This window comes from Cebus imitator, unplaced genomic scaffold (genome assembly GCF_001604975.1).
Source record: "Cebus imitator isolate Cc_AM_T3 unplaced genomic scaffold, Cebus_imitator-1.0 Scaffold598, whole genome shotgun sequence".
Lineage (NCBI taxonomy): Eukaryota > Metazoa > Chordata > Mammalia > Primates > Cebidae > Cebus > Cebus imitator.
The window spans coordinates 891,405-913,255 of NW_016107913.1; the positions used below are offsets into that span (position 1 = coordinate 891,405).

Sequence of the window (21,851 nt, forward strand, 5' to 3'; positions counted from 1 at the left end):
GGATGAGAGCAAACTGCAAGGTCTACTCTAATTGGGCTTTATTTGCATGTTCTGATTGGCTATCCTAAGACTTGTTCTCATCCAACCCGAAGAGATTCTGGCCAGGCCGAGCTGTGGCCCCTTTAAGAGGTGGTGGTGCTTCAGCCTCGAGGCAAGTGTCGCTGCCAGCGTGAGTGCCCCTACGGAAGCCGAGACTGCACTTCCTGCAAGGATCGGGCAGGAGTGGCGGCCCGGCCGGAGGGAGTCAGCTGAGGCTGCGGCGGCCCTTGCCCGGCCGGAGAGAAGGCAGCTGAGGCGGCAGCGTGGTCAGAGTCAGTTTCTTCGGAGAAGCCGTGGTGGCTTCCACGTGATGGTGGAGGACGAGGCAGGTCTCTGCAGTAAGTGGCGGGACTTGTACCCCACCGGGAATCCCCTAGACCTCCCTGCTCCTTCTCCGCGGCTCCCTGCTTTATCTGGGATGGGTTGGTGGCACTGTGCGGTGCAACACTGCCAGCGGTGAGGGACGGGTTGGGGGTGCTATCAGGTGTTACATTGCCCCCAGTGGGGGGGGGTGTGATATCCAGGACATCATTGCCTGTGTCTGGGAGCTGGTTGGGGGCACTATCCAAGGCTGCATTGCCCACATGGGGAGCGGGTTGGGGGCACTATCTGGGGCTGCAGTGCTGGTGGTGGAGGATGGGTTAGGGTTACTATAGGGTGCTACACTGCTGGTGGGGAGGAGGGGTGGTGTTAAAGGCGCCATGGGGACTACACTGAGACAGAGGTGGGGGAGCTTGTTGGGAGAGCTACACAGGGTTGGACTGCCTATGGAGGGGGGTAGAGGGTTGGTGGGGCCACTCTTGGGGCCGGATACACAGCCTGAGTGGTGGGGAGGTGGCGGGTGGGTCTGGTGATCTCAGGGATCTGCGCTGCCTGGCAAAGAGCCGGTGAGTGTGCTATTCTAGGCTCTGTGGGTTGTGGCAGGGGCAGGTTGGGTGCGCTATCGGGCTACCCGAGCTAGCCATGGTGGTGCTTCCCAAGGTGGAGAGGGAGTTTGGAGTGCTCTCCATGACTGCACTGCCCAAGGCAGGGAGTTGGTTGGAGGTGCTATCCAGGGCCGCACTGTTCCCGACGGGGAGTGAGTTAGGGCACTCACTATTCAGTGTTGTAGTGCCCGCAGTGGGGGGTGGTTTGGGTACCATATGGGGGCATCACTGCCTGCTGTGGGGGTCTGCGTGGGAATGCTATCTGTGGCTACACTGCCCACCCCAGGGAGCCTGCTAGGGCACTATCCCGGGCTGTGCTGCCCATGGCAGGGGGTTGGTTTGCGGGTGCCATCGAGTGCTGCAGTGTCTAAGGCAGGGGCAGGTTAGGGGCTGCCATCACGTGCTACATTGTCGGCCGTGGGGAATCGGGTGTGGGCACTATCCTTGGGGTGCCCTGCCGGTAGTGGAGGATGGGGTGTTGGCACTGTCCTAAGGCTACCCTGCTGGTGGTGGGGGATGGTGTGTGGGCACTATCCTGGGGCTACCCTGCTCGTCGTGGGGGATGGGGTGTTGGCAGTATCCTGGGGCTACACTGCCGGTGGCAGCGGGTTAGGGGCTCTGTCGGAAGCTGCACTACCAGTGACAAGTGATGGAGGTTTCAGTGACAGTGGTGGTCTCTGAGAGAGGAGTGGTCCTCCTCTCCCCAGACTCTAAACTTTAAAGGGCCACCTCCTCTTGCACGGCAGGCACACGTTTCTGTGAAAATCCTGATCACAGCAGGGCCCCCAGACCCATCATGGTTCCCAGGCCTGAGCCCTCACATTCTGTGTTGCAGAGACTGCCAAGGATGCCCAGGCATGCAGAAGCAGACACCATGGGGTGACAGGGCCCTGTGGGTGGAGGTCTCAGGAATGGGAACCAGCACATTGGTGGGGAGGGCTGGCCGGGGATGAGTTTCTGCTGCTCCTGCTTCCCGAGCACAGCCTGGGTGGTCCCAGTGGTTCCTATGGAGCGGGAAGCCCAGGCACCATGGTGTCTCCAGTCTCCACTCCCCCAGCCAGTTCGGGCCAAAAAGACATGCTGTGGACTTTGGAGGGTGGGTATGAGTGCCTTCACTGAAACTGGCCTATGGCAGTCAGTGGCCAGTATGACAAGGTGGGGGTCAAATGCTACCACTCTCTGTGTCCCGTTCTAGGCTTTTCTGGCTTTGCCCACCCAGCTGCTCCATGCCAGGAGAAGGAAGAGCCATTTGCTGCATGCTGGAGGCAGGAGCCTGTGGCACCAGGGCTCGCCTCGCTGCGGTGGGTGGCAGGGACAGAGACTGCAGAGCGCCGGAGAGGTAGGAGCATGGCTGGCTGCCACCAGGGCAAGGACAGGGGTGCAGAGGTGGCCAGATGGCAGCCTCTGAGGTGGCCCCGGTCCCTGCCTCCCCCCCTGCTGGTTATGGCAGGCAGAGCTGGGGCTGCCACCGCTTCTGCCGCGCCGTGTGCAGGTGGCAGCTACAGTTGAGCCCACGGCAGAGGGTGGCAGTGCTGGTTCCCGCCCTTCTTCTGTTCCTTTTTGTCCCTGGTCCAGGGCGCTGGTTGCAGGCGCTTGGTACCCTACAGCCACTGGGATGGGGCTGGGTGCCAGTTCCAGTCCTCCTCCTGCTGCTGGGCCTGATTTAGGCACCACAGCAGGGTCTGGACCTTGGGTCCACATTGCTTGTGGAAGCGGGCAGGATCAGGGGTTGCCACCACACTGCCGAATGCCATCTATAAGTGGCAGGTGCAGCAGAATGCACGGGAGGCTGCAGGGCTGGTCTCAGATAGCCTGGGAGTCACCCAGGGCACCTCCCCCCACCCTAAGATCCGTGCTTCCTTGGCGCAAGCCTAGAGTGTGGGGTCACGGGCTCTGGGCCCACTGCAGCACCCAGGATGAGGCTGAGCGCCAGTTTTCATCACCTTGTAGCTGTGCTGCTGACTACCTAAATTAGGCACCATGGCGCCATCTGGCCCTGGGGTTCCTGCTGCTCCTGGGGGAGGACAGGGCCAGGGGTTGCCACTAATACTGACTTGCCCCATTTCCAGGTGGCAGCTGTGGCTGAACCCACGGCAGATTCTGGCAGGGCAGCTCCCCGGGGGCGTGGGGGTCGGGGAGTGTACCGCCATCCCACCCTAGGGTCCACTTTTCCTTAGGCCTGGCCCAGAGCACAGGTTTGTGGGCACTGGGCACTGTGCAGCCACAGAATTGTGACAGAGCGCCTCCTGCCCTCCCACACCTGTGGGCTGACTGTGGCAGTATCTGGTCTGGGGTGCATGCTACTGGGGCCAGTGTCCAGGGATGCCACCGCTGCTGTCCCATGGCATGTGTAGGCTGCTGCGGCAGCTGATCCCAGGGCAGAGGCTGTCAGAGCTGGTCCCAGACAGCCTGAAGGTCGCCTAGTGCACTAGCTAAAGGGTCCATTCTTTCTTGGCCCACACCCAGAGTGAGGATTGCAGGCTTTGGGCACTGCACCACTGGCATGGGGAGACAAGTGGCGGGGGGCTCCCTTACCTGCTCCACACAAAGCCCAGGTTGTCAGGAGTCAGCTGTCTCTCCAACATGCCCCAGTCTCATCCTTGGCCAGCCCAGAGCACAGAGGCCCACTCAGTCCTGGCTCCATATCTTGTGCCAGGCAGGCACAGAGGCACAGAGCCCCAGAGCCTCAGCAGCTTTGTCTGTGGCTGGGCTAAACTGGTGCCTGCCTCATCTTGACCATCTGCCCAAGTGGCACAGCCTCCAGCATTGCTTCCCAGACAGCTCCAGGGTGCTTCCTCCCTGGCCCCTTCTTCCGGCTCCCAGTCCCAACAGCAAACCACCCCCACCCCAGGCAGCACATCTGTTGCCCGTGGGGCACTTACTGCTTGGCCTCCCAAAGTGCTGGGATTACAGGCGTGAGCCACTGCGCCCAGCCTGTGGGAACTGTTTTAAATGTCGGCTGAGAAGAGGAAACATTGAAAAGTGGCAGGGAAACAGCATTTCCTGACTGCACACCCCACACCAGGCATCTATCAAAAGCTCCGCTAGGAAAACATATTCAGAGAGGTCTGGTAACTTGCCTCAGGTCACACAGCAAGTGAGAGGCAGAGTGGTAGTCAAACCCAGGCCTGCTGGGCTAGTTTCTCCCCCTGTCACATGACCCTGGGCCACTTCTCAGGCACAGCAGAAACCCACCCAGGAAGACAAACCTCGAAGCCTGACAAGTTTGGAAAGTCGGGAAATCCCTCCTACAAGGCTGAGACCTTTGACGCCCCTGGGGGAGTGGACTAGGGGAACTGGGCCATGCATGTGAACACCAGGCTGATGACATTTACCTCCATTCATACTTTGGAGTGTTGAAGGGGGTCCCTCCACACACATCATCATCATCACAGCTCCCATAGCCCAGGTCCCCCTCTGCACACCCCACAGAGGGACCCACGGTGTTGGCTTTGGCCTTGTGAACATCCATGCTATTGAACTTGTGGCCCTGAGGCTGGCCCCCTCGTGGAGGTCTGACTGGGATCACTGCTGCTGGCTTGTCCCCAAGGCCCGGGGAAGTTTCCAAAGCAGCTTTCTGACCTAGCTTGGAATGGGGAGGTTGGCTTCTAAGCTTCACTGTCTCAGATCATTAGAAATGGAATTTTTACTTAGGTAACTTCTTGTGACGTATGGAGGGTTTTTCTTTCCACTGGGGATTCAGCTTTCAGTTCTGGCCCTGAGCTGCCTTGGGGCCTGGGGAGTAAGGACAGCCCCTGACCCTTTTATCCAGAGTTCCCCACACACCCCTGGGCTTCTGTCTGGCATACAGGGCTATAGCTTTGATTGCATGTTGATCCATCTCAGGCCAGACTCCTGGGGGTGGGGGTCACAGCCAGGCCATGGATGCTGAACAGATCCCCAAGGGAAGCCCAGGCTGGACACGGGACCAGTGCAACCACAGCATGTTGTGGAGGGGACACCTGCAGTATGCAAACCACATGACTGTGGGGTGTGCCTCAGGCAGAGCTGGGATTCCCACCCAGTCCCTGCACCTCCTAAGCCCCAACCCCCGGCTTCAGGCTGCACATTGTCCCTTCCAAGACCAACGCTGTCTCACAGCACGTTTCTGTCGTGTGCATTTGTCTCTGGAACTGCCCCCAGGGGCATAAAGCCCTCTCCAGCCCTGGACCCTGTGTTTGGGAAGGTGGAGGTGGGGGTCTGCTCAGCAGATGGCAGGGCTGAGGGGCAGCCCTGGCCAGGACCCTTATTGCCTGGTAGAAGAGGTCCTGGGAAGAATTGCATAATGGGGAGCTACTGGGAGCACCCCTGCCTGTGCCCCCTGAGGGCAGGAACTCACCTCCTCTGTGTTCCTAGAGTCCATCCCAGGGCCTGGCCCAGAGTGCAGGTCAGCAAGTGGGCGTTGAGAGAATAAGTGAATGAATAAATGAATTAACACTTGAATGAAGAAACAGATGGAATACTATAGGGCTCAGTGGAGGGGCCAACTTCCTCCAGCTGATAGAATCAAGGTAGGCTTCCTGGAGGAGGTGGCACTGGAGCAGCTTCTAAAGTGGTGCAGGATTTGGACTCCTAGGGATGAAGGGAGGGCACCCCCCAGGGGTGAGCAACAGCCCCCCAACATCCACCAGTACACTCAGGGCTTTGTAGGGAGTCAGAGCAGCTGAAGCCGGGGCCAGGCCTGTGGCTGAGGCAGATCTTCCTTATTCACTCAACAAACCCACCAGCTCTTGGACCTGAGCCCGTCACAGAAGTGGGGCAGCCCACCCTACGGGGGCTGGAGGATCTGGAGTCTGGGGACCTGTTTCAACTGTCCTTGGGTCTCGGCTTCCCCATCTGTAGAATGGAGCACAAGAGGGGCATCTCAGAGCACAGGAGAGATGGAACATGGGGGAGATGGAGCACAGGGAGGCATCTCAGAGGCCCCTCATTCTCCACTCTCATGGCATGTTTTCCAGGGCTGAGCCATAGGACTCCCCGGGAGAAATCCATTCCTGAGCATTCCTGGAGGCTTGACCTCGGCTCATCCTCCCAGGAGGGCCTGAAGGAGGCCAGGAGGAGGCCCATGCTCAGAGCAGTTAAGCAGCTTACAGCCCTCAGGGACGAGCAGGGCAGTGGTGGGAGCAGAGAGGCATGCAGGTGGATGGGAGGGGCCCCTCATGGAGGAATTGATGAGTAAGCTTGAGTAAGCTTGGTGTTAGGGGCCTGCGTTTCAGGCCATTTTACAATCCTGATGGTCCCTTTCCTTGTTTTGGCAAACCAGACTTCATAAGGACAGCACCTGGTGTTCCCGGTCCTGCCACAAAGGCCATGCATGCTGCAGGGGAGAAGACTGAGGCCCCGGGCCAGGGTGAGGCCATGAGTACGGGGCGAGGCTATGAGAGCATTTGGCCTTGAGTCTTGCTCTGTCTCCTTGCTCCGAAGTCTCCAACTTCTGGGTGGCCCAAGTGGCTTTTCCTTCTGCCTGCCTTGAGCCCTAACTCTGTCCCCAGTAAAGCAGCATTCAGAGCTGCCCTGGGACCCAGGTTGGTGTCCCCTCTGCTCCCCCTGACCAGGCTGTGGGCTCTGGAGGGCAAGGCAGCTGCCAGCTGGCTCCCAGGGCCCAGAGCCGGTGCCGGGACAGTCTGGGCAAGCAGAGGGGCTCATTTCTTTGGGCTGCGCATGATTTTCCACCATCTCTTCTTTCAGAAACGTGTGGTCTGGCAGCAAATCCCTGCACTGTGTGTTCAACTTTGAAACCATTCTCCTGGGGGGCGGGAGGCCTCACCTGGCATAGACAGGATGGAGCGAGTAGGGAGTCTGCTTTGCAGATGGTGGGGGTGGGACTGAGGGGTGGGAGGGTGGCTCAGCCAGGCCAGGAGGTCCTCAGGGTCTCCTACCTGGGTGGGGTTCCAGGCTCTCCAGGCCTCACCATCCTCACCTCAGACCCTGCCCCTAGGTATGCAGATGAGCTTCTTCATGTGGACACAGCCCAGCCCTTCCTGGGGGCAGGTGCCACGTCCGAGGTTGCACCTGTCTGCTCAGGCTGCCTAGCAGAGCGTCTCAGACAGGAGGCCTCAACAGGAGGAATTCACTGTCCCAGCCTGGAGGCTGGAGGTCCAAGTCAAGGTGTCGGCAGGGTTGGGTCCTTCTGAGGCTGTAAGGGCGAATCTGTTCTTGGGGGTTCGCTGGCAATCTTTGGTGTTCCTTGGCTTATATGTGCATCACCCCAAGCTCTGCCTCCATCTTTCCCTGGCGTCTTCTCTGCACATGTGTTTCTATGTCTAAATTTTCCCTTTTTATAAAAAACACCAGTCTTCTTGGATCAGGGAGCCACCCTACACCTGTGCTATAGCTGGCCTAGAGCCAGAACCTGAGCAACGCCATTTTACAAGATAAAGCTGTGTTTGGCTTCTGTAAATAAAGCTGCTAGCTTGCTCTGAAAAAAACACCCACTATGTAAAGCTGCTTACCTTTTCTTATCAATACCAGAATAAGCAGCCCAAGCTAATTCCGTCTTGGCCCCTACGACTTGTAATAAGTAACTAGGATCTGTAATTTCCACCACTACCCAGACAGTGTGTAAACTAACGCTTATCTTGACTTCTGTGAACCACTTAGGTAACAATCGGAGTGACAAAAAGTCCCCTAGCCCTTGGAATGTCCGGAGACCCCCACCCTCATCTCTGCCCAGGAGGTGATTTATGGAATCCCCTGGCCCTCGGAATGTCTGAATCCCTTCAGCCGCACCCCCGCCCCTCACCCTCTCGGTCCTAAAACCAGGATGTGGTTTTTCAGCTTAAAAACCCCTCTCTCCCTGAGCCTGGGGCCACAGGTTGGAGAGACGTGAGTTCTCTGTGGCCGCCGGCAATAAAGACCCTGCAATTTGGCATACTTTTGTCTTGGCGTTATTTTTAATCTTGCATTCAATACTTCATCTGGAGGCCCCAGCGAGATATTCTCTTTTTGTTTATCGCCAGACAAAAGCCATCTCAGAGTCTTGCCCGGGCGGCCGCTCCCACCTCGGGTGCCTTTAGGGGAGGCACCCCCTGAGCTGTCCCAGGGCCCTAGAGTGCCACCGTGGAGGATAAGCGACCACTCGGTTGACATTCACCCGAAATTCCTCAGGGTCCTAAAAGCCTCCGGAGGTAAGTTTGGTTTGGTCTGGAGTCTGGAAACTAGTTCAAGGGGGCCTGAGTCAGGGGACTGGACACAGTCATTGCAACTCTGACCAGGCAGGCCTCACCAAGACGTCGCTTGAGGCTTCTGGTGGCTGGTGCAGTGGGTATCAGCCTTCTGGTAGCTGGCATAGTGGGTATCAGGATTCGCAGCCTTCTGGTAACTGGTATAGTGGGTATCAGCATTCGATTGTTTTCCATAAACTCTGTGAGTGGAAGAGTGAATGTGTATATATGTAGTCCCACGGCTGAAAGGCCAGTTGTGGTTTGCGGGGAGAAAGACCGCCATCTTACCCTGGCCCTTACCCCCGTTCTTTGACTAGGACTGGAGACAGACCCACCAATTCAGTTGTCTGCTCCTTGCAGGACCTGGCTGCAGAGGCCCTGCTAAAACCTGCTTTAAAGAGGGCCAAATTTGAATTGGAGGCTTTCCAAAATTGGCTATACCACAGAAAGAGAAAGACACGAGTAGCAAGTAAGGGGCCCAAAAGAAGACAGCGAAAATGGGCTCGTCACAGTCCCGACCATGCACCCCCCTCTGATGCATGACGGTAAATTTTAAAACAGGGTTCTCTGGCCAGTATGGTGTTAAGTTAACCCCACAGAGGCTTCGGACCCTCTGTGAGTTAGAGTGGCCAGCCTTTGGGGTAGGCTGGCCAGATATGGGGACATACAACCCCAAGATAACTCAGGCTGTCTGGAACATTGTGATAGGGTCCCTGGGCCACCCCGATCAATTTCCATACATTGATCAATGGCTGAAACGAATCCAGCACCCTCCTCCTTGACTTGAAAAATGCATAAAGTGGGCTGGACTTCAGGTTATGCTAGCAGGCCCAAAGAAGAGCCCCTCAGCCCCAGCTATTCTTCCAGCCCCTACCGAAGACCAAGAGTTACCTCCACCATATTCCTGGCCCTTGGGGATGGGGTCCCGGCACACCTCTCCGGACAGTACTAATGATCAGCCCTTGTCTCCCCTCCATACTCGGAGCGGGACCCCACACCCACAAAAGCTGCTGCCCCTCCGGGAGGCACCTCCTGCAGATGGCAGCAGCCGGGGCCGCCCCTTCTTCATTCATATCCCTTTCTCCTCTAGTGATTTATATAACTGGAAGGCTCAACACCCTCCATTTTCTGAAAAGCCCCAGGCACTCACAGGACTCCTGGAGTCAGCCACCGTCCAACCTGGGACTATTGTCAGCAGCTACTCCTGGTGTTGTTCGCCACAGAGGAGAGAAGTAGAATTAGACAAGAAGCCCATAAAGCAATAATTGGGACGGGAGGGAGGATCAGCAGAGAACTGCCGGGCACAGATTAATGAAATTTTCCTTTCCACCAGGCTCCAATGGGACCCAGATACCTCAGTGGGCCTGCAGGCTTTGAACAATTTTCACCGGTACTTGTTAGAGGGGGTTAGTGGGGGCAGCCCGAAAAACTGCCAACCTCTCCAAGGTGGGGACCGTGACCCAGGGTCCACAGGAGTCCCCAGCCGCTTTCCTTGAGTGCCTACAGGACGCCTACTGCACCTACACTCCTATTGACCCTGAGGCCCTGGAGAATCAGTGGGCCATCAATCTGGTTTTCGTTTCCCAGTCTGCCCCAGACATCAAAAGAAAATTGCAAAAATTAGAGGGGTTCCAGGGAATGAATTTAGCTCAGTTGTTGGAGATTGCCCAAAAAGTTTTTAACAATAGAGACACCTTAGAGGCCAAGCAAGATAAGAGTTACTGAGGCAGTGATAGCAGCACTCCAGGAAACCCAAGTTGCCTCAAGGGGACCAGAAATCCAGCAGAGAGGCCCAGGGAGACAAAAGCCCAAGTTAGGGCTCAACCAAAGTGCATTCTGCCAACAAGAGGGACACTGGAAAAACGAATGTGCAGAGAGAAGGAGGCAGGGGGTGACACAGGGAAGACAGCCAAGGGCCATCCTCAGCTTAGAAACCCAGGACTGACAGAGCCTGGGCTCATATCAACTAAGCCCCCAGGAGCCCAGGGTCACTTTAAAGGTTGGGGGCACACCTGTCAGTTTTTTGATCGACACAGGAGCAGCCCACTCAGTCCTTACTCAGCCTCTGCGACCACTATCCAGCAGAAGAACAATTATTCAGGGGGCCACAGGAAAAACCACAACTAGCCCCTGGACCACCAATCATTTTGTTGATCTGGGGAACGGCACTGTCACCCACTCATTCTTAGTCCAACGCTGTCTCCAGTGGCCCTGCCAATATCTCAACCCCAGGACCTTTGCCCCAGCTACCTTCTCACCACACTCACCCCAGGGCCTTTGCCCCTGCTGCCTCCTCACCACACTTACCACAGTCAAATGGTATTTCTGGTTCTAGATCCTTGACGAATTGTCACACTGTCTTCCATAATGGTTGAACTAAAGTAATATTTTTCTTAAGCTGCTTATTGGTGATATGTACTCTCAAAGCAAAAACAGCCAACTATGTTATTTTCACAGATGTCGGACTACACAAGTGTGTTTTCAAAATCACTGGTTACTTGGGTTTCTAACCCTCCCCCTCAACTATGTAGATGGTATTCTAGTGCTTCCCTGAATTTTCTATCGCAGAGGAAAAGCCAGGGTCAGCCTGATTTTCATTCATTTCTAAGTACTTTTCTCAGATCCTGGAATGGTTTAAAGTTTTCCAGCTTTTCAATACATATTCTGCCAGGGTATGTCTATGTGAGGATTTCTTTTTATAGAACATTATTATTTTAAAGGCCAAGAAAAGATGTTCTCTTTGTTGGTTTTTTTTCATTAGTTTGTTGTTCTACTGTATTCTGAAAAAAAATTTATTATATTAATATTGGAGTTTTAAAATTGGGTTTCACAGAGCTCTCGTTCTCATCACTTTCATTCTGTTATCCTTTTCCTCTACATTCTTGGAGAACTTCTCCAGTGTATTCTTAATATCACTGATTTTGATTTTCTTTTTTTTGTGGTATCAGTCTTGCTGATGAATATCTTCATGTGGATATTTAAATGCTTTTTGATTCCTTGCAAATCTTTTTTTTTTTAATTGTACTTTAGGTTCTGGGTTACATTTGCATATCATGCAGGATTGTTGCATAGGTACACACATGGGAATGTGGTTTGCTGCCTCCATCCCCCCGTCACCCACATCTGGCATTTCTCCCCATGTTATCCCTCCCTGACCTCCGCATCCTCCCCTGCTGTCCCTCCCTTGGCCCCCATAACAGACCCCAGTGTGTAATGTTCACCTCCCTGTGTCCATGTGTTCTCATTGTTCAACACCTGCCTATGAGTGAGAACATGTGGTGTTTGATTTTCTGTTCTTGTGTCAGTTTGCTGAGAATGCTGGTTTCCAGATTGATCCATGTCCCTACAAATGACATGAATTCATCATTTCTTATGGCTGCATAGTATTCCATGGTATATATGTGCCACATTTTCCTTGTCCAGCCTATCATCAATGGGCATTTGGTTTGGTTCTAGGTCTTTGCTATTGTAAACAGCACCGTTATGAACATACGTGTGCATGTGTCCTTATAATAGGATGATTTATAATCCTTTGGGTATATTACCCAGTAATGAGATTGCTGGGTCAAATGGAATTTCTATTTCTAGGTCCTTGAGGAAGCGCCACACTGTCTTCCACAATGGCTGAACTAGTTTACACTCCCACCAGCAGTGTAAAAGTGTTCCTATTTCTCCACATCCTCTCCAGCATCTGTTGTCTCCAGATTTTTTAATGATCGCCATTCTAACTGGCATGAGATGATATCTCAATGTGGTTTTGATTTGCATTTTTCTAATAATCAGTGATGATGAGCATTTTTTCATATGTTTGTTGGCCTCATATATGCCTTCTTTTGAAAAGTGTCTTTTCATATGTTTCTCCCACTTTTGGATAGGTTTGCTTTTTTCTTGTAAATCTGTTTTAGTTCTTTGCAGATTATGGATATTAGCCCTTTGTCAGATGGGTAGATTGTAAAATTTTTTCCCATTCTGTTGGTTGCTGGTTCACTCTGTTGATTGTTTCTTTTGCTGTACAGAAGCTCAGGAGTTTAATTACGTCCCAGTTGTCTATTTTGGCTTTTGTTGCCAACAATTTTGGTGTTTTAGTCACGAAGTCCTTGCCTATGTTACATATATTCCTTTTCATCTCCTTCCATTTTATTTTTCTTTCTTTTTTTTTTTTTTCCTTTTTTTCTTTTTCATGAGACAAAGTCTTGCTCTGTTGCCTAGGCTGGCGTGCAGTGGCGCAATCTCAGCTCACTGCAACCTTTGCCTCCTGGATTCAAGCAATTTTCTGTCTTTGCTTCCTGAGTAGCTGGAATTACAGGTGCCCACCACCACTCCTACCTAATTTTTTGTATTTGGGAAGTAATTGGGTCATGAGAGCATGAACCTACATCACAGGGCTGTTTCCTAAATGCTGGGGCCAGTTTAATTCTCACAAGCTCTCATTTTACAGAGGAAGAATTCCCACCCGAAGGCCCCACTGCCAGGATGTGGAAAAGCTGAAACCTGAGATCAGGTCACACCAACTAAATCCACATTCCCATCACCCCATGACGCAGCCTTCAAGCCCCTTCCCCCTGGAATGATGACATAGCTGTGGGCTTGGCCATGCACTGCCTGACCCTGGCCGGCATTGAACCGAGGAGACCACCGAGCTGGGACCCAGGGAGCAGGGAAAGAGGAGACCCCTCAGCAGGGTCTGTTTCTCCTGCCTGGGCTTGTCCTGCAGCCAGGGCCAATGTGGCCCTAGGGGGTATCTAGAACCCTCCCTTCCTCTTCCATCTGGGTGTCCCCAGAGCTTCAGAAAAGTCCGTGCTTAAAGAAAGATTCAATGAAATCATTTTCAAAAAAGAGGATACATACATACATGCATACATACATACAGAAGCAGGAGTGTACAAGCCTGGGCAACATAGCAAGACCCCACCTCTTCCAAAAAAAAATTAGCCAGACCCGGGGATGCATGCCTGTTGTCTCAGCTACTCAGGAGGCTGAGTCAGGAGGATCGCTTGAGCCTAGGAGTTCAAGGCTGCAGTGATCTGTGATTGTGCCGTTGCACTCCAGCCTGGGCAACAGAGCAAGATTGTGCCTCTAAAAATAAAAATTTTTAAAAAGGAAGTATGACTATGTGTCTGTGTGTCAGAGCATGCAAATTTGACGTGTGTGTGTATGCGAGAGAAAAGACCACACACACACACACGTGATGGGAAGAATGAGGACAGTTAAAGGAAGGACACACACACATACACACACCCTCAGCCAGAGTGACACTGAGAGGCCTGGCCCACTGGCTAGGGAGGCTCAGTTGTTTGAAGTGGCTTCGGTTGAACCAAATAAACAAATGTCACAGCTCTAGAACTGGCACACCTGTCACCCCATTGAATTTTCATTTTTGTTTTTTTAACAAAACAGGGTCTCACTGTTTCCCAGGCTAATCTAAAACTTCTGGGCTCAAGTGATCTAATCACCTTGGCCTCCCAAAGTACTGGGATTATAGGTGTGAGCCACCAAGTTTCACCCACTGAATTTTCACAAAAGCGCCATGAGGTCGTTCTTCTAATCCATGTTACATTTGGTGGGGCTAAGGCTCAGGAGAGGAAGCCTGCTGCTCAGGGTTACTTGTGACACTTGATGAGTCGCCTGTGAGCCAGTTCACCCCAAGTCCAAGCCCTTCTCACATGCACCGGCATGTCCAGTTCCCTCAGCAGCAAGGACACACATGCACCCCCCTCAACTGGGGGTCTCTTCAGGCCTCTTCACGCCCCACAAGTGGCATGTTCATACATTGACTCATTCCTTTGCATGTGCATTCATTTACTAAATCCTTGTTGAGTACATTCACTCATACAGTCCTTTGTGTGCATTCATTCCTTGGTGTGCATGCATTTCTTTGTGTGCATTAATTCATTTGTGTGCATTAATTCATTCATTCATTCTTTGGTGTGTGTATTCATTCATTCCTTTGTGTGTGCATTCATTCACTCATTTCTTGGTTTGGGCATTCATTCACTCATTCCTTCGTATGTGCAGTCATTCATTGACCCCTTCCTCTCTCCCTCCCTTCCTTCCTTCCTTCTTGCCTCCCTCCTTCCCTCCTGTGCCTCCTTCCCTCCATTCCCTCATTTCCTCCCTCCTTCTCTCTTTCCCTCCCTTTCTTCCTCACACACTTTTGACCCCTCAGGGCTATGCTCATTCCATGTGCTTATTGGCTCCCATCTAGGTCATACTGGGTAAGAACAGAGAGGACACTTCTGCTGGGCCATCAGCTGGGACCTAGTCCAAGGCAGTGAGCTGTAAGTGGGAAAGGGCCACCATGCAAGAGCTCAGCAGGGACTGGAGGCCTGACAAGGCTGGGGGGTGGGAGGAACACATCCTGGGTGCCTTCCCCAGCCTCCCCTCCCCACCCCTACTCATTCACTGAACACCTACCGGGGGCTGCTCGGGGCCTGGCCCTGCCCACCCTCCTCCAGCTCACAGGGCCAGGGTGCCCAGAGAGAATTACAGGACCAGTCTGGGTGCGGTGGTTCATGCCTGTAATCCCAGTACTTTGGGAGGCCAAGATGGGTGAATCACTTGAGGTCAGGAGTTTGAGAACAGCCTGGCCAACATGGTAAAAACCCGTCTCTTAAAAATACCAAAAATTAGCTTGGCGTGGTGGTGCATACCTGTATCCCAGCTACTAGGGAGGCTGAGGCAGGAGAATGACTGGAACCTGGGAGTTGGAGGTTGCAGTGACCTAAGATCATGCCACTGCATTCCAGCCTGGGTGAAAGAGCAAAACTCCAACTTAAAAATAGAAGAGAGGGTGGGCGAGGTGACTCACGCCTGTAATCCCAGCACTTGGGGAGGCTGAGGCAGGCAGATCACGAGGTCAGGAGATCGAGACCATCTTGGCTAACACAGTGAAACCCCATCTCTACTATAGACACAAAAAAATTAGTGGGGCACGGTGGCAGGCTCATGTAGTCCCAGCTACTCCAGAGGCTAAGGCAGCAGAATCGCTTGAATCCAGGAGGCGGAGGTTGCAGTGAGCCGAGATCTCACCACTGCACTCCAGCCTGGCAACAGAGCAAGACTCCATCTCAAACAAAAAAGAATTACAGGAGCATGAAAGGACAAGCAGAGAAGCTCACTCAGGCACAGAGTTTGACACTGGGCAAAGGGCTTGCCTACATTTTATTTAAATGTTTTATTTAATTAGTTTTGGCAGAGGAGGGGCCTGACAGACAAGGCTTCCCTGAGTTGAGGACTGTTGAGGTGGATTTTGAAGAGTGAATAGGAGTTCTCTGAATACACGAGTAGAATGATAATACTGTTGTTTCCATGGAGAGAAGCAAAGGGAACACACTTGGCTTAGAGAGACACAACCTTTGTTCTATGAGTAAAGAGAAGTTTTGGGCAGAATCAACAGAGTAGAAAGGCAGCCCACAATATGGGAGAAAATATCTGCAAATAGTATATCTGATAAAGATTAATATCCAGGATATGCAGACACCGTCTAAAAGTCAACAACAAAGACTGGCCAAGTGACTCACACTAGTGATCTCAGCTAGTTCACCCAGCCCTTTTATAAGGCACTAACTCTCTCCGTCAAATGAGAGCTTGTGAGAATTAAACTGGCCCCGGCATTTAGGAAACAGCCCTGTGACTCCTTCCCTCTTTCCTTCTTGAGGGGGCGGTCCTTGAGCTCTGCTGAGCCCACAACAGCGAGTTGTGGCCAAGTCCCTGGGCAGATGCCAAGGCCATGCCACTTTGGCACATAGGTTTTGGCTCTGGACCCTGTGTGTGTCAGTAAGACAAATGTTCATCTTGCTCACATCTGGGATGGCCTTCTTGGCTTTCTCTTCTGCATTGCATGATTCTTGGATTACTTCTTCCATTTCACTTTGGAGTTGGGAAATGTCATTTTCTAATTTCTTCTTGGTGCTGATGAGGCTGGTATTCTGTTAAAAATAGTGGAAATTTACAAAATTTGCAGTTTGCCCTCTTGAGATTTTACAGGTGTCTTATTTATTGGTTTGTGCAGGGGACCTGCTGGCAACATTTCACTAAACTTTAATTATTTGTTCAGTGCAAAGTGTTAATTATTTGCAAGGTTGGAAATGCTTTCCCCTCACCTTTCCCAGTGTCTGTCTGATTTACGCATAAGAACTTCCGAGGTCTAAGAATGCCTTTATTGATATACATTAGTTAATTGTTCTTTCAGTTGCATTTCAGTCAGACATCACTAGTTATTCTATCTCTAGAAGGTTGGAAATAGAAAAGAATAGATTCGTTTTGTGAGTGACAGGCACTGAGAGTTTCTTGCTTAGGAGGAATCTATTCTCTGAACTTTCATGATTTGTTTCCTTGAAGAGCACTGAATTTGTCTGCTGAAAACATATTCTTAAGATTTCAACTCAGTGTTTCTCAGAGAGAAGCAATATTGTCCCAGTGGGTACTTGGAAATGTTTAGGGGCAGATATTTTTGGTTGTCAAAATGACTAGGGGGTGCTACTGCATGTAATGCCTGGGCAGGTCGGGGATGCTACATGTGCTGCAAGGCATGGGGGACAGTGAACCCAACAGTGCTAAACGCTTGAGTGCTCACGATGAGAAACACTGCAAGGAACATTTTCAGATCTTGGAGGCAACAGGTATCTTTACTCAATATTATTCTACCTCATGGTTTCCAAAATAATCTAAATAGCCAAACCTTATTTTTAAATAAAAAAGTAATAACTTTTTTTTTGGGGGGGGTAGAAACCCCAAGAAAGAAACAGGAACACACACCGCAAAAAAATCCACATAATCCAGTTACCCTAAGATAATGGCAATGAATATTTTTGAGCATCTTCCCCCCATCCTTGTTTACATACACATATCTATACAAATGAAGTACTTTCGTGTTATAATTCTCTAATGCATCACCTACCAGTACACCAGCATTAGTTTGATGTGAGGGTCTCACCTGGGTGTGGAGGAGCTGGACACACTCACTGGCATCCAGGAGCTCCTGTTCTGTGATTTTCCTGCTCCTCTCTGTCTGTTCCAGAGTGGCCCGCAGCCCCATAATCTCAGCCTGCAGCAGGTTGGCTCTGCTCTCCATGATCGCCAGCGGCTCCTTCAGGTCCTCCTGGCCCCGAGAGCATCATCCAGGTGGAGCTGGGTTTCCTGTTAAGTGAAAAAAAGAAAAAGGTCTTAGGTGTTCTGAAGAGGATTTGAAGATCCCAGGAGATGAACTGGAAAACTGCACTGGTGCCGGGAACGGAAGATGACATATACCTGTCGTTTGAATGCATCTGCGTATGGTTATGTCATTTTCTTAGAGTGAGAGGGAATTATCAGGAGACATAGATTCTTCTCTTTCTGCCATTAACTGGTTGTCATTTCCTGTGTAAGTCACTAATGCCTGTCATTTGTGGAGGATTTCCCATATGCTCTATCCAGGACTTGGCATCTGTTATTTCATTTGATCCTCACGTAACTCTGTGAGGTGGGTACTTTCATTCTTATTTTGAAGAAGAAACAGAGGTTCTGAGAGGTTAAATACTTGCTTAAAATCAGGCAGCTGGTCAATGACAAAACTAAAACTCAGCCTCAGGCCTGTTTGGGGCCCAAGTCTGTCCACTTTATTTCATATCATACTCTAATGTCTAGGTGTCTGTTTGTTATTCTATGTAACATTTTATTAAAAATATTATGTTCTATGTGTATTTAATTTAGCTCCCTATGTGCTGTCAGCCATATAATTTGTTAAGAGAAAAAAAGGATGGTTTAACAAGGTGTTTGGGAAATGGAAGACAGGTACTTTCCCTGCTTAATCTGGGAGGCTGATGTGGACCCACTTACCTTGATTCCTTACCAAGATTCCTTGGGTGTTCCTGTAATTCCTTAATCTCTCTGAAGCTAAGTGATTGGCATGGTTCAGCTGGATTTCCGTTTCATTCAGATCTCCTTCCATTTTCTTCTTGACTCTCAGAGCATCATTTCTGCCTCTAATCTCTGCACCCAGTGTGCTGTGCATTGTCTCCACGACTCTAATGTGGTTTCTCTTCAGCTAATCAATTTCCTCATCTTTTTCTGCAATTTTTCTATCAACTTCAGACTTGGTTTAACTCAAGCTGGATATGGAGAATCTTTCCTTCTTCATGTTCAAGAGATGCCTTAACAAAACAGTCATCAATTAATAATGGAGAAGAACTGGAGTATTTGGAGTATATTCCTTCATGAGGCAAACTCTTGTTAATATCAGTTTGTCTAATCTTACAAAGTATAATACAGTCGTTCTGGGAATTTTCTAGGCAAATCATTATTTTGTTTATTTAGTGGCAGATTATATAGGGCAGCTCTGGAATAAAGGTGCTTTGTGCTATACAAATATTATTCATATTAGTACTAATAAAATTATATAATTAAATTCATGTATAATAAATATGAACTCTCAATCTGTTTTATAAATTAAAATGTTCTTGTGTGATATACTAAGCCCTGGCCTAGAAACTGTCAGTTTTAAAATATATTATTTTTTTCTGATTACATAATAAATGTGCATTGTATAATGTGGGGTAATACATAAAAACAAAGGAAAAACTATCTGTTGCTCCCCCAGTAAGAGAGAAACATTTTAATGTGGTGTATTTTTTCTAGTTTTTTCTCCTACTTCTATATATTTTTACATAATCAAAATTATATTGTATATGCACATTTGTGTCTTTAAAAATTACTGCCTACTGTAAAATATTTTTCCAAAATAATCATATTTAGTGACTATATAAAATTTCATCATATGGCTGTTGTATAGTGTACTTAGTTTTGTTCTTAGATTGGACATCTTTGTCTTACAGTTTTACTCCATTTGACATTTTTTTGGGAGAGGAATAAATCTCAGAAATAGAATTGCTAGGTCAGAGTATTTACGTTTTTAAGGCTTTTGATAACTATTGCCAAGTTACCCTTGGTAAAAGTCCTTTGAGTTTAAACTATCCCTAGCCCCACTTTTCTGGTTTTGTTTTTTTTTTAACTGATGTTTCTCTTTGTTTTTCCGTAGCATAATACAGTGTAATACTTACCTCTGCTTCCTCAAAAGCAGCCTGGATTTCACATTTCTCTTGTTCTACTTGCTTCTTTATTTTCTCTAATTCATGAATTTGCTTTCTTCCCTCTGCAATCTGCTCAGTGAGGTCAGAAATCTCCTCTGTGGTTGAACAGATGAGAGACATGGTCAGAAAAATGGCAACAGGGAAAGGTCCTCTCAGGGATATATGGGGTAGGAAGGACTGTGAGGACTCAATGTTGTAAGTTCTTATTTTCTCTTCTTAGCGTTTCAGGTTGATCCAGGGATTCCTTGTATGCATTCTTCACCTTGAACAGCTCAGTGCTAGGAGAACGGGACTCCTTCTGGGAGGCCTCAAGTTCAGCCTGAGTTTACTCATACTTCTATTTCCACTCTGTTAGGACCTGAAAAGCAATAAATCATTAGCTGACGCAGGGAGAAACAAAGACCAAGTAAAACGCTCAAGTTTAAGCAGTCTGGGCCACCTTGTCAAAGCTCCTTTGCTTCTTATCAAGGGCTGCACAGGCTGCATTAGATCTTTCCACATCAAGCATGAGGTCTTCACCTTCATTCTGGAGCCACTGCTTCGTCTTTTCAAGGGAAGCACACTTGGCATTCACAGCTTCTACATGTTCCTCAGCTTCCTGCAGGCACTGGGCCAACTTCTTCCTGAAAAGTTAGCCAGGCAGTCAGGAGAATGGCCACGACCAGAAGCAAAGTGATAACCTCCTTGGTCCCTTTTCACAGTCCTGTTTTTTTTTTCCTTTTCTTTTTCTTTTTTATTTTTGAGAGACGGAGTCTTGCTCTGTTGCCCAGGCTGGAGTGCAGTGGCGTGATCTTGGCTCACTGCAACCTCCACCTTCCAGGTTCAAGCAGCTCTCCTGCCTCAGCTTCTCAAGTAGCTGGGACTATAGGCATGCACCACCATGCCCAGCTAGTTTTTGTGTTTTTGTGGAAAAGACAGGGTTTCATTATATGTTGGCCAAGCTGGTCTCAAACTCCTGACCTCAGGTGATCTGCCTGCCTCAGCCTCCCAAAGTGCTGGGATTATAGGCGGGAGCCACTGTGCCTGGCCACAAATCCTATTTCTATACTGGCAAATAACATATGATTTCGAAACAGTGGCAGCCAGAACTACGTTCTAGATTGGTAATCTGTATGGAGACGTCCAAAGTGGTGAAGAGTTGGAAACGAGTCCTTGAAGTATTACTGAATTCTCAGAGGCTGCTGTTGGTGCTGCCATTGTGCGTGCCTTACTACCTAAGTAACTCAGGATTTTCAAGACTTCTGATTGAGTATGACTGTGGAAAATGATTATCCAGGACAGTCTTGCTGTTTGACGTATATATCCATTCTCGCTCCAATACAAATTGGAGGTTAACTGGATATTTTACTGACCAGAAATATACTGAGAATATTCATTTGCTTTCTCAGACTTTCCATTCCATTTTATGTTTTTGTCCCTAGAGAATAGCCAGTTTCTTCTAATCATTGTATTTGGAAAATCTCCCCAGGGAAAGAAACTGATAGATAAATCAGGGCAATTCATGCAGTTTAAACAAAGGCAGGTTTTGTTCCCTTCCGAATTGTCTACATTCTCAGTGCATTTTTAGTTGTGTGCCAAGTACACATCCTTCCGGCAGAGAAAAGCCTTTGGCTTAATGCTCAAGGAGAGCTACTTGAAAAGCTTCATTTGTCTATATGCAGACTAAGGCTTTACTTTATTTAGGCCAACCCTAAACATTATGTATGGTTTTGTGGTCTCCAACGTGAGTTTTAAGAGGTATGTTTTCTACGCAGTGCTTAAGAAGGTGGGCTGTGGAATCAGAATGACAGGTTCCAAACCCAGCTGTGCCATTTATTTAGAAGATACTATATATATATATATATATATATATATATATATATACACACACACACATATATATATAATATATACACATACATATATATATAATATATACATATATAATATACATATATTATATATATATAAAATACTTGACTCAGTATTGCACTCAATAAATGTTAGCTTTTGCTATTGTTATGTTATCATCATCATAAATATCACAGCTGCTTCTGGGCGTTCCTTTTGTAGAGGTCACAACACATACTTGGCCTCCTCCAGCTCCTCGGTGCGCTGGATGGCGTCCGTCTCATATTTGGTCCTCCACTGGGCAACCTCACTGTTGGCCTTGGACAGCTCCCTCTGCAGCTCCGCTTTGCGTTCCCGCTCTTCCTCATACTGTTCCCGCAGCAGGTCGCAGTCATGGCGGGAGGACTGCAGGGCATGTGCCAGGGCGTTCTTGGCCTACAGAAGTAGCAGTTCAGTGACATAAGTTTATGTATTCAGTGATATTTAACTTAAACATCCCAAGTAGAGCCTAATTGGGCATGTTTAGATTTTGTTAGTCAAAAAGATCTTTGACAAAACTCACTTTCGTTTCTTGCTCTAGTTGATGTTTCAGCTCTTCAATCTGCTGAGTAGATGCTTGCTTGTTCCTTGAAAGCTGAGAGACTAAAGCATCTTTCTCATCTAATTGTCAAGAATATTCACCTAGCAATAATAGATGTAAGGGAATTTTTTACTGGCTTAAAAATAAGCCTAGGCCGGGCGCGGTGGCTCACGCCTGTAATCCCAGCACTTTGGGAGGCCGAGGCGGGTGGATCACGAGGTCAAGAGATCGAGACCATCCTGGTCAA

General features: G+C 49.5%; 1 pseudogene; it reads right to left on the minus strand.

Moving 5' to 3' along the window:
* Positions 1-15,285: 15,285 nt before the first annotated feature.
* The window catches only part of LOC108294686, an 8,995-nt pseudogene continuing 2,429 nt past the window's right edge, over positions 15,286-21,851 (minus strand).